Source organism: Sceloporus undulatus, chromosome 2 (assembly GCF_019175285.1).
Source record: "Sceloporus undulatus isolate JIND9_A2432 ecotype Alabama chromosome 2, SceUnd_v1.1, whole genome shotgun sequence".
Lineage (NCBI taxonomy): Eukaryota > Metazoa > Chordata > Lepidosauria > Squamata > Phrynosomatidae > Sceloporus > Sceloporus undulatus.
This window is the reverse complement of record NC_056523.1, coordinates 3,028,213-3,040,841: the sequence shown is the minus strand read 5'-3', so window position 1 is coordinate 3,040,841 and position 12,629 is coordinate 3,028,213. Positions and strand designations below refer to the sequence as shown.

General features: G+C 48.8%; 1 pseudogene; it reads right to left on the bottom strand.

Moving 5' to 3' along the window:
* Positions 1-12,629, bottom strand: part of LOC121923056 — a 100,115-nt pseudogene that overhangs the window by 77,517 nt on the left and 9,969 nt on the right.

Sequence of the window (12,629 nt, the reverse complement as noted above, 5' to 3'; positions counted from 1 at the left end):
TATACTTTTCCTCTCTCTGGCTTTTGGTTTCTGAAGTCTTGCAGTATTGCAGCCCATTACTCAACTACTTCTTTCGGGAGGAGACAAGCTGTTCTAATCAGTCCATGCTGTTCAAAGCAACTCGTTCTGTTCAAACCAGTCCATTGTCCTGTCAGTTCCTCTTCATTGCGACTCAGGAGAAAAGCACCCTCCCGGCCATATTTCATCACACCTGAACAGCACCCAGCTACAGCTTCCACATTCCTCAGCATCTCCCCATCTCTGCTGCCAAATCCTTTCTTCACATCAATGCTGTGCGCAGAACCATCTTGTTTGGTTCTTTAGCCTGTTTTAAAAACCCCATTCCTTGGTTCTTTAGTTCTTCAGCTCTGAGTTTAAATCAGAACTCACTCATTCGTCTTACAATAAGACAGATTTCTTCCGGGAGGTCATTCCACAGTTTTGGAGCAGCAGAGAAGAAAGTCCTCTGGGAAGTTGCAGCTAATCTGATCTTCTGTGGCTCCAATAAATTCTTTCCAGAGGATCTGAGAGTGCAGGGTGGATTATATTTACCTATTCAAATTTATAATTTAAAAACTCTTATGAAACTCTTACAATACTCATGTCAGCATGAGAAAGTCTGGCGGCATAAAAATGTTTTTATCTGCCACCAAAATGAAAGCAGGGCTGGAGCTATCCTGACCTCTCTAGGCAGAGAGTTCCAAAGCTTGGGAGCAGCCACTGAGAAGGCTCTCTCTCTTCTTCCCACAAAACGGGCCTGAGAGGGTGGTGGGACAGAGAGAAGGGCTGTCTCTGTACTGAACCAGTGTTGTCAGTAATGGACTGGATGAATGCAAACAAATTGAAACTTAGTCCAGACAAATCAGTCGTAAGGCAGATTAAGGAATAGGGACTTTGCCTGTGCTGGATGGGGTTACACTTCCCCTGAAATCTTAGGCTTGCAGTTTGGGTATGCTCTGAGCTTGGATGCCCAGGTTTCAGCAGTGGCCAGGAGTGCATTTACAGAGTGAAAATTAGTGCGCCAGCTGCACCCATTCCTTGACATGTTAAATTTGTCTGTGCTGACACATGCCTTGATTCCATCCCATTTGGACTACTGTAATGCACTCTACCTGGGGCTGCCTTTGGAAACTGTTCGGAAACTTCAGCAGGTTCAAAACGCTGCAGCTAAAATGCTGAATGGTTACAGGGACCATCTAAACTCCCTTGTTGAAATAGCTTCACTGGCTACTGGTTCTTTTCCAGGCACAATTCAGAGTGCTAGTCATGACCTCTAAAGCCCTACATGGCTTAGGTCCAGACTATTGGAGAGACCAGATCTCCCCATATAAACCTGCTAGAGCCCTAAGATCTTTAGAAGGCTTCTCAGTAGCTGTTCCCATCTTCTAAAATGCCCATCCATGGGAAGCCTCTCCCTGTTGTCTTCTGTTGGCAAGCCAAAATAGTTTTATTCAGGCAGGCATTTAATGTATAATCATAGGATGGCTTTTTATATGGGGTATGTGTTATATGGGGTGGGTATTGTAGTTTTGCAGCAGCTTCCCAGTGGCTTGGGGGCTTGTCACTTAGATGACACATGTATCCAAGCCAGCAGGGAGCTGCCATGAAGCCGCTTGCTCAACCACACAGCAGGCAGCTTTGCGGTGCTACAGCAGCACAGACACCGCATGCCGTAGGAGCGCTGCAAAGCCATAGCAGTGGCAGTAAAGCCAGCTTTTTGCTGGCTCAAAAGGCTGGCAAACAGCTGAGTTGTAGGTACGGCTCCAACCCATTGTTCAAAGGAGTGGCCTTTTTGGCCCTTACTGTGGTTGTAATGCTTGTCATTTTATGTTGTTTTTATGTGATGTTTTAATTATTTTACTGTAATAAGTTATATTTAAAGAGCTTTTATTGTGAGCCACCTTGCGTCCCTTTCTGGGAGAAAGGTGGCATAGAAAACAAACAAACATGTCTCAGCACACTTTTTCTCCAAAACTTAACAATAAGCCCATGGTCAGGAAATCATAAGTCCGGCCTCTGAGGGAGAGAGAAGGCTGGCCCAGTACCATCAGGGGCTGGCCTGAAGAAAGAGGCCCCTCCCTCCCTAACTGTCATCGTTCGGCCTCTGAGGGAGAGAGAAGGCTGGCCCAGTACCATCAGGGGCTGGCCTGAAGAAAGAGGCCCCTCCCTCCCTAACTGTCATCGTTCGGCCTCTGAGGGAGAGAGAAGGCTGGCCCAGTACCATCAGGGGCTGGCCTGAAGAAAGAGGCCCCTCCCTCCCTAACTGTCATCGTTCGGCCTCTGAGGGAGAGAGAAGGCTGGCCCCTCCAGGAAGGAACTGAGCCACTGTAGAACAGTACCTCCAAGCCCCACCCCAGAGAGGCGGTCCAGAAGGATGCAATGACTGTCCACAATCATGTACCAAACTCGGAAGCTACAGTTGGTTCAGAATATGGCAGCTGTGCTGGTCACTGGTAGTTCCAGGGCCAGCCATATAACACCTATATTGAAAGATCTGCATTGGCTGCCAATTCGCTTCCGGGCGCAATACAAGGTGTTGGTTGTTACCTATAAAGCCCTAAATGGCTTGGGCCCAGAGTACTTGGAGGACCGCCTCTCCCCATATAATCCGCCCCGCACTCTCAGGTCAGGTGGGAGACAACTTTTGAGAGTTCCTAAGGTGAGATATACAGTGTCAGCGCATAGGGCTTTTTCTGTCTTGGCCCCGCAGACTTGGAACTCTCTCCCTGACGAGCTCCGCTCGGCCTCCTCCCTCGAGTCTTTTAAGAAAAACCTTAAAACTTACCTCTTCTGCCAAGCCTTCCCCCACATGTCCTAATTGATATTCTCTCCTGTGTATTGTGTGAATTGTTTGATCGGAATCATTTTATTGCTTTTTTACTGGTTTTAATTATATGATCAAATGATGGATTTTAATGATATATTGTATTCTTTTAATATCGGGGACTGTTGTTGGTACATTTTGTATTTTTACTGTGTTGTAAACCGCCGTGATCGAAGGAACGGCGGTATATAAATAAAGTCTCATTCATTCATTCATTCATTCATGAGGGCTTAGTATTTTATATGAGGGCTTAGTAGGGACACAGAATCCACAAAAAGGAGTAAAGGGCTAAGAGCATCCTCCTCTTCCACTACGACAGCTGACTAATGCCAGTCTCTCTCTCCCCAAATTTGTTCTTGCTGTGCAATGTACACACATTAAGATGTACACACATTAAAACAACCCACATTTATATCTGGGGTCCCTTCAGCCCCTTGTTGTTGTTACCCTTTTCCTTTCCCAAACCCCTTCCCTTTTCCTGCCAAAGAAATCCAGAAGGATCCTCCTGCTACCCTTTCTGGAAATGAGAACAGAGGGTGTCTCCTTCTACTCTTTCCCCTTCATCACAGCTTCCTGCCTCTTTAGGAAGCTGAGCACTATGCTTGGAGTTGGTTGGGAGTTCCTGCATGGCAGAATGGGGTTGGACTGAATGGCCCTTGGGGTCTCTTCCAAATCTAGGATTCTATTATTGCAGATATTTCAGGAGAGTCTTAAGCCTCCCAGGGCCTGGAGTCTGGCTCCTTCCTCTTCTCTGCAGCAGCCTCAAGAAAAAGCATGAGGTCCCTCCTCCCTTTTCCAGGAACATGGAGGATGGGGGTCTCCTTCCCTCCTGCCCTCACCCCCAATAATTGGAGAATACTTGCCAATAGAAAATCATTATAGTTGCCCATGGAGAATCATTGGGGAATATTTGCCCATAGGGAATCATTGGGGAATATTTGCCCATAGGGAATCATTGAGGAATATTTGCCCATAGGATATCATTGGGGAATATTTACCTATAGAGAATCATTGGAGAATATTTGCCCTTAGGGAATTATTGAGGAATATTTGCCCTTAGGGAATTATTGGGGAATATTTGCCCATAGGAAATCATTGGGGAATATTTGCCCTTAGGGAATCATTGAGGAATATTTGCCCATAGGATATCATTGGGGAATATTTGCCCTTAGGGAATCATTGGGGAATATTTACCTATAGGGAATAATTGGAGAATATTTGCCCTTAGGGAATTATTGAGGAATATTTGCCCTTAGGGAATCACTGGGGAATATTTGCCCATAGGGAATCATTGGGGAATCTTTGCCCAATGGGAAACACTGGGGAATCTTTGCTATTGGGAATCATTGGGGAATCTTTGCCCAAAGGGAAACATTGGGGAATCTTTGCTATAGGGAATCATTGGATTGCCCTTGTGGTCTCTTCCAACTCTGTTATTCTATGAATATCACATTTGGTTGTGGGCATCTCATTTAAGAAGGATGTATGTAGACAAGCTGGAACAGGTACAGAGAAGGGTAACAAGGATGATAAGAGGCAAGAACAAAACATATGAGGAAAGGCTGAGGTGGCCAGGCATTTTCAGGTTGGTGAAGAGAAGACTGAGAGGTGACAGGATCATAGTCTTTAAATACCTCAAGGGCTGTCACAGAGAGGTCAGGCCTGTTCCCTGCTGGCTCAAAAGGGTAAGATCACATCTAATGGTCTGCAGTTACAGGAGAGATTTCAATTGAACATTAGAAGGAATATCTTGATGGTAACTGTGGTTCAGCTATGGAACCAATTTACTAGAGAGGTGCTGCGATCTCCTCCTTTGGATGTCTTCAGGAAGAGGTTGGACAGATACCTGCTGGGGATGCTTTAGCAGTTGAGGGCTGCTGGCGCCTTAAAAAATTAATGGGTAAATATTAATCTGTCCCACTTCAAAGTCCCAGTTGGGATTTCATTTCTAGGGCAAACACAATCTGAGGCAACCTTGCCCACACCACTTGTGCCCGCTGGGTCAGACTGATTGACTTCAAGGCTTGGCTATGGCTTGAGCTCCCAAGCACAGGCAGTTTCAAATGGTAAATATCCTGTACTCTGGTGCACTTCATTATTACAAGCCACTTTTGCAAAAGGAGGAAAATCCACCCAATCATTATATTGAAAATTTACATAGCAAATAAATAGTGTTCCAACACCTGGTTAAGTCTTTTGGTCTGGCCATCAGTTTGGGATGATGGATGGTGCTCATTGGTAGTTCAGCCTCCAGTTTCACAAACTGCTTTTATTTTTTTAAAAAAACATATTTTTATTATAAAAAACACAATAAAATAAACTTGACAGCTTTTCCAATCATTATCAGTATAATATTTACAACATATTTATAACAGTAAATAACAAGGTGAAATGGCAAATGTCCTGAACTCTGTCTGGTACATTGCATTATTATGAGACACCTCTGCAAAGGGAAGAAAATCCACCCAAACGTCCTATTGGAAATTTACACAACAAACAAATACTGTACGTATCAAACAAATACTGTATAAACAAATACTTCTACTCTAATAGATGTTGGTCTTACTTATATTTATCTTGCTTTTTTTAAATGTTTTCATTTCTTGTTCTACTTTTTAAATTAGTTATCTAAATTTTCTCTTCTGTTACACACACGTGCACATATATACATATACAATACTTATGTTGTATTTATTTATCCATTATTCAAATCTGACTTTTTAGAATTTACCTTCTTGTTCTAATACTCTAATATAAAAATTTAAACAATAGAAACAATAGTGTGCATAGTTTTTTTTGTGGGTTTTTGGGCTATGTGCCCATATTCTAGAAGATTTTCTTCCTGACGTTTCGCCAGCATCTGTGGCTGGCATCTTCAGAGAATGCTTTGCCTGGAAAAGGTGCGTGCGTGTGTGTGTGTGTGTATATACACACACACATATATACACTGTGTGAGCCTGGGAATGCAGGAGTGATTTGCATGTGTCTTGTTCTGTGCTGATGACAGCCCTCAGCCTGGGAGGCTAATGCAAACAAGGATTAATGTCTGCTAATTGGTGATCATTATCTGTTGGGAAAGCCCTGACTCTGAGTGGCTTACCATTTGCATTTGCTGAGTCCTTATTTTGCTATTTCTCAGGACTGGTAGCCAAATTTTGTTCACTTTAAGGGTTTCTTCTTTCCGGTTGAAATTGTCCAGGTGTTTGTGGATTTCAATGGCTTCCCTGTGCATCCTGACATGGTAGTGGTTGGCATGGTCCAGAGCTTCAGTGCTTTCAAACAGTATTTTATGCCAGGATGGTTAGTGGCATGTTCTGCTACTGCTGATTTTTCTGGCTGACTCAGTCTGCAGTGCCTCTTGTGTTCCTTGATTCTTGTTTGGTGGTCCCTATGTAGACTTGTCCACAGCTGCATGATATGCGGTAAACTACTGCGGCTGTGAGAGGGTTTCCCTGGTCCTTGGCTGAGCAAAGCATTTGCTGGATTTTCTTCGTCGGTTTGTAAACCATTTGAAGGTTGTGCATACCTTGTTCATTTATACTTGTCCCTCCACATTTGCTGGAGTTGGGGGCACAGGACCTCCATGAATGTCGAAAAACCCCAAATAAGAAAAACATTGTTTTAATCTGACAGAACACCTCTCTAGGAATCTCTAGGTCTTCCAGTGCAACTCTGTAGTCAATATCTGCTAGACACCGACCATAGAATTGTGCTGGAAGAGCTACAAACGCTTAGTAGAGTGTTCTCTCTAGGAATCTCTAGATCCTTCAGTGCAACTTTTGGTTAAAGTTGACCACAGAGTTGCACTGGAGGACCTAGAGATTCCTAGAGAGAACATAATAATAAAATCCACAAATGTGGAGGGACAGTAGGCCTTTAGCCATTCTTCCTGTGTTGAACTTGTATTATCTTTCCACTTCTGTGTGTACACAATCCTTGCAGCAATTATCATGTATATTATAATTGTTCTATTCCCCCCCCCCATCTATTATGTTTAGCAAAAATAATTCTGGTTTCATTGGTATGTCTGTCCTCAAAATTATTAACGTATTTGTATGTATCAGAATCCAGATTTTTATTTTATTTTTTGCTATTTACGTTGGCACCTCAGGAGATAATGTGTCTCAGTTTTATCTTGACATTTACATTTTTTTTCTTTTTACCTTTATACATTTTGCTAATTTTTCAGGTGTTAGATATCATATATGTATATAAAATTATAATAGTTTTCTTTCAAATCATTACAAAGTGTAATTTTAAAAAAATCCGTATCTTTTCCCATTGTATTTAGTGGCCTGTATTCTGTGCCCATATAAATCACACAATCCTTCTGTCATGTCAGTATCAATCTATACATCTTAGAAATTGTATAATCTTCAGAGCCAATCAAATTTTAAATTCCATCTTGTTTGCTTCAATTCCATACAGCTTCATATCTATTTTATTCCTTTTTGAAAGCTGTCTGTGTAAAAACCATTGGTAATTAATACCTTCTTTTAATAATTCATCCCCTGTTTTCAATCTATGACTGTTCCTTTGAGACACACACACACAGTGGTATTTTATTATAAAATCTAGATTTATATTTTTGCCAGACTCTCAATAATGGCTTTCTAATGTAATGGTTATTAATAGCTTTGTTTTCCTTAATTTTGTCATACCAGAGTTGTGCATGTCAGCCAACTTAAATCTGAACCTTTTAACTGAAGTAATTTTTATTTATTCATATTATCCATTCTCTCAGCCATATTAAAAAAACCTGGCAAACAGTACAATTTAAGCCTGGTCTTCCTAATCCTCCTCTTTTCTTTGAGTCTTGTAATATTTTCCATCTTTGTTGTTTGTTGTTAACTGCCTTCAAGTCAACCTTGACTCATAGTAAACCTATCAATTAGACATCTCCATGACCCCATTCTCAAACTCAACCTCCCTGATCTAGAATTTCCCAGCAGAGAGGGCCTGGCCTCCTGTAGTCTGGGTTATGTACCTCCCATTTGCTCCTGTAGGCAGGGACAAAAGAAGACCGGCCCCTATATAGGGAGGAGCTCACCCTCCTGGGCCCCAGTCTTGTCCTGCCTACACTCCTAGCAGGTCATGAATTCTCCTGCCAGCGAAGTTCGTCCTTGCCGCTGAAGTGGTACAGTTTGAATTGCCTTTTTTCTGCTCCCTCTCCCCCTGCCTATCCTCCTCTTGGTGGTGGGCTATGGCGGATGACCCTAGCGGCACGGGTGAAGGGACCCCCCCCAGCTCAGGGTCTTCCTGCCCAGGGGTTGCCGGTCCCCCAGGGAGAACCGGAGTCAGAGGTTGAGCCAGGTGTTCAGCCAGTGGAGGGACCGACCCTCCGAGGCACTGAACAACACCCTTCCCTCCGCCCGGGCCGCTCAGGTCCCCAAGGTGTCGAGGAGGCCCCCACCCCGACCGACCGAGCCCAGGTAAGCCCCCTCAGGGAGTTAGGGGACTTTGTGCGGGCCATGTTTGCCCGCGAGGCGGCAAACCTTCTCGGGGTGGGGGAGTTCCCCGTAGGGAACCTGCTTGGGGGCCTTTCCCTCCCCGCGCCCCAGTTAGGGGCTAGCGGGGCCTCCGCAGCCCCCCCCTCCATCGAGCCCCTGCCGGCCAGGGGCCAAGGCGGAGCCTCCGCCGCTGCGGAGAGCGTCCACGCACGTGGGGACCCGGGAGTGGGTTCCCCCCTCTTTCCCCGGCAGCCTTTTCCCCACAGGCCTAGGGGGCCTCCAGGCCCTGGCGTCGGCGCTGGGAGCGGGCTGGGCGCTCCAGCCGCAGCCAGCGTCATGCTCCAGCGCCCCCCAAGCTGTGGCTCCAGCTGGCTCCGCTGTTTCGGAGCCTGCCCTCGCAACTGCCCTGGCCCGCAACGAGGGCGGAAGCATGCTTGCGGAGGGAGGGCGCCATCTTGGGGCTGGCCATGGAGGCCGCCATCTTGGGCGCCCTGAAGCCAGCCTCCAGCCCGGTCACGTGGACGGTGGCCGCCATCTTGGTGAGGGCCTAGGGCACCGCCATCTTGGAGAGGACCGTGGGCGCCGCCATCTTGGGATGGACCAGGGGCGCCGCCATCTTGAAAGTGCTGAGGGAGCCCCAGTGCCTGCTGCCACTCGCCCTGGGGCTAGCCGCTGTTCCGCTGACCCCTTCCCTACCCTGCTAGATCAGGCCGATCTGGAGCTGGGTAAGCGGCCTAGGGAGGAGGACGAGGTCTCCCTCTCCGACTCCGAGGCCAATTCCAGAGCCCTGCGCCCCCCCAAGAGGCGCAGTCGGCTGCTGCGCCACTGCCAGCGGGCCGACTTGGCCTCCTCAGACCTAGAGGAGGACGCTGACCCAGAGACCAGGGGTGACCTTGAAGAGGGAGAGCTATCGGGAGGAGGATGCCGGGGATCCGGACCCTCCAACTGTTTCAGCCCGCCTTTTTAAGATGGAGGATTTTCCCAGGCTCCTAAAAAAGACTCTAAAGACCCTCGCCATTTCTCCCTCAGTCGAAAACAAGGCCCCCCGTGAGTCTGAGTTGCCCAGGGTGGGAGAGGGTCTCTTCCCGGTCCCTGCCCCTCCCATGGCCAAGATCCCTTGCCCTGCGAACCTCATGGAGGTCATTAGGGCCGAGTGGGACAGGCCAGCGGCCTCGGGCCCCTTTCCTAACACACTAAAAAAATCTCTACAGCTTCCCTCCATCTGTGATGGAGAGGTTCCAGGTCCCGGTGCTGGATGCCCCTGTGTCCGCCTTAGTTTCTTCCGCTGTTTTTTGTAGAGAGGGCAAAGACACCTTGAAGGTGCCAGAGGATAAAAAGGCTGAGGCGGCCCTCAAAAAGGCACATGAGGCTATGTCAGTGGCTATCAGAGCGGCGGCCGCAGCCTCCATTATAGCCAGGGCCTCCCTCCAGTGGACGAGAGAGCTCCTCCAGGAGGTTCCCCTTCATCAGACCCACCTCAGGCAGGGTCTGAATAAGATAGCCTTGGCAACAGCCTACACATTTGATGGGACGTTGGACGCAGTCCAATACTGGTCCAGGGCCCAGGCAGCGGCGGTCACCGTCAGCCGCCAGCTCTGGCTAAAAAACAATCTGGCCTTCACTCCCTTCCTTGGGACTAAATTGTTTGGTGAATTGCTCGATCAGGTTCTGGTCGAGGATAAAGATAAGAAAAAGTCCCTGCCAGGAGGTCGCAAAACAGAGGCTAGGCCTAGGACTAGGTCCAAGAGACAGCCCTTTCGTTCTTCCAGACCCTTCTCCTCCCCCCCCTCCTCCTCCTTCCAGTCCAGAGACTCTAGACCCTTCGGACAGCGATGGGGCGACTCTAAGTCCCAGTCCAGACAGTCCCGCCAGCCTTTCCAACAGAGAGGCCAGCCCACAGGTGGAAGAAGTTCAAAGAAACAACAGCAGCCATGATGGGGCGCCCCCAGTGGGGGGCAGGCTGAGACACTTTGTCGAGGTTTGGGAACGATCCACGAAAGATCAGTGGGTCCTCAACACCCTAAGATCAGGCTACCGCATAGAATTCTGCCGCTTGCCCAGCGAAAAATGCATCCCCTCACCGAAGACGAACGATCCAGCCAAACATCACCTCCTACTGGACGCCATCAGAGACCTGCTTCGCCTACAGGCCATTGAAGAGGTCCCAGCCTCTCAGTGGCACAGAGGCTGTTACTCCACTTTCTTTTTGGTGCCAAAGAAGAACGGTACTTGGAGGACTATCCTAAATCTGAGACGGGTCAATTCGTTCATATCCTACAAAAGATTCCGGATGGAGACCCTCAAATCTATCCTAGAGGCACTCCAGCCTGGGGACTTTCTTTCCTCTTTAGACTTGTGGGATGCCTATTTTCATATTCCCATCCATCCCGACCACAGGCGCTACCTGAGGTTCACCTACGACAACCGCCACTTCCAATGCAGGGCGTTGCCGTTTGGCCTATCGTCGGCCCCAAGGGTGTTCACGAAGATCCTGGTGGCTCTAGTGTCACACTGGAGAACAAAGAAGATCCACGTCTATCCATATCTAGACGATCTCCTGATCCGGTCCCCATCGCTGCTCCAGGGTCGAGCAGATGTCCGCCAGGTCCTTCGCTCCTTGGAACAACACGGCTTCTTAGTCAACATGACAAAAAGCTCCACAGAACCTTCACGACAGATTCTCCACCTAGGGGCTCATCTCGACACAGAGAGAGGCTTGATATCCCTCACACCGGACAGAGTCCAGGCCATCTCCACAACAGTCTCCCAGGTCCTGAAGCGACCCAGAGCCAGCATCAATCTCCTGGCCCGCCTCCAAGGCCTCATGATAGCGTCAAGGGACTGCGTCCCATGGGCCAGGTTCCACTCCAGGCCCCTCCAGTGGTTCCTCCTGCCCTTTCAGGAAACCATAGCGTCAAGGTCCCCCATCAAGGCATTGGTGACGCCCCAAGTCCTCGACTCCCTGCGGTGGTGGATCTCGCCGGCAATCCTCAGGGGCCGTCCGATCTGATACCCAGAAAGGGTTCAGATCACGACCGACGCAAGCTTGAGGGGATGGGGGGCTCACTGCGGTCCACAGATGGTTCAGGGGAGATGGTCGCCGGAAGAACAGGCCATGCCCATCAATTGGCTAGAGCTGAGAGCAGTCAGGCTGGCCCTCCATGCCTTTCGACAGTCAGTTCACAACAAACCAGTCCTCATAAGGACAGACAATGTCACCACCAAAGCTCATCTCAATCGCAAGGGCGGAACAAGGTCAAAAGATCTGATGAGCGAATCCCGCCTTCTATTTCAGTGGGCCGAGTCCAACCTCATCTCCATTGAGGCAGAACACCTTCGAGGAGAGCTCAACACAATCGCGGACTGGCTGAGCAGATCAGACGTCGACCAGGGCGAGTGGTCTCTTCACCCGGAGGTGTTTCGTCAGATAGCCCTTCAGTTAGGCCAACCAGAGATAGACATGTTCGCCTCCCCTGTAAACACAAAGCTACCCAGGTTCGTGTCTCGGTTCCTGACAGAGGGGGCCGAATCAGTCGACGCCCTCAATCTCCAGTGGCCCTCGAAGCTGGTTTATGCCTTCCCACCACTTCCTCTGCTGCCCAGGCTGGTGGCCAAGATCCGGAGGGACAACTCAGATGTCATCCTGGTGGCGCCGGCGTGGCCCAGACGGCCATGGTTCTCCGAGATCCTGGCCATGTCATCGGCCTCGATGGCCCTGCCTCACCGCCGGGATCTCCTGAGCCAGGGCCAGATTCTTCACCCCGACCCAGAGTGGCTGAACCTTCACGCCTGGAGGCTGAATGCGATATGCTCCGGCGATGCGGTTATTCTGCCGAGGTCATAGACTCCATCCTAGCATCCAGGCGCCCATCCACTAACCGCATCTATGAGGCCACCTTTAGGTCCTTCAAGAGGTGGTGCAAACTCAAACGGATCAACTTCCTCAATTTCTCGGTTTCAGACTTGCTTCAATTTCTTCACAACGGCATCAAAAGGGGCCTTAGGCCCAACACTGTCAGGAGACAGGTGGCGGCCATCACCTCGGTGTTGCCTTACAAGATGGCATCGGCTATGTCAGCTCACCCTCACATTAAGAGGCTACTAAAGGGTGTCTCCAACAGGGCTCCGCCCACCAAACACCGCTTCCCCACCTGGGACCTTCACACGGTCCTCAAGGCTCTGATGGTGGGACCTTTTGAGTCAATTCGTGAGGCATCCCTAAAACACCTCACCCTAAAGGTAGTCTTCCTCACCGCCATCACCTCGGCGAGGTGGGTGTCTGAGCTCGGAGCACTGTCAGTCCGCAGTGACCTGTGCATGTTTAGACCAGACTCTGTGTGCCTCCGGACTGACCC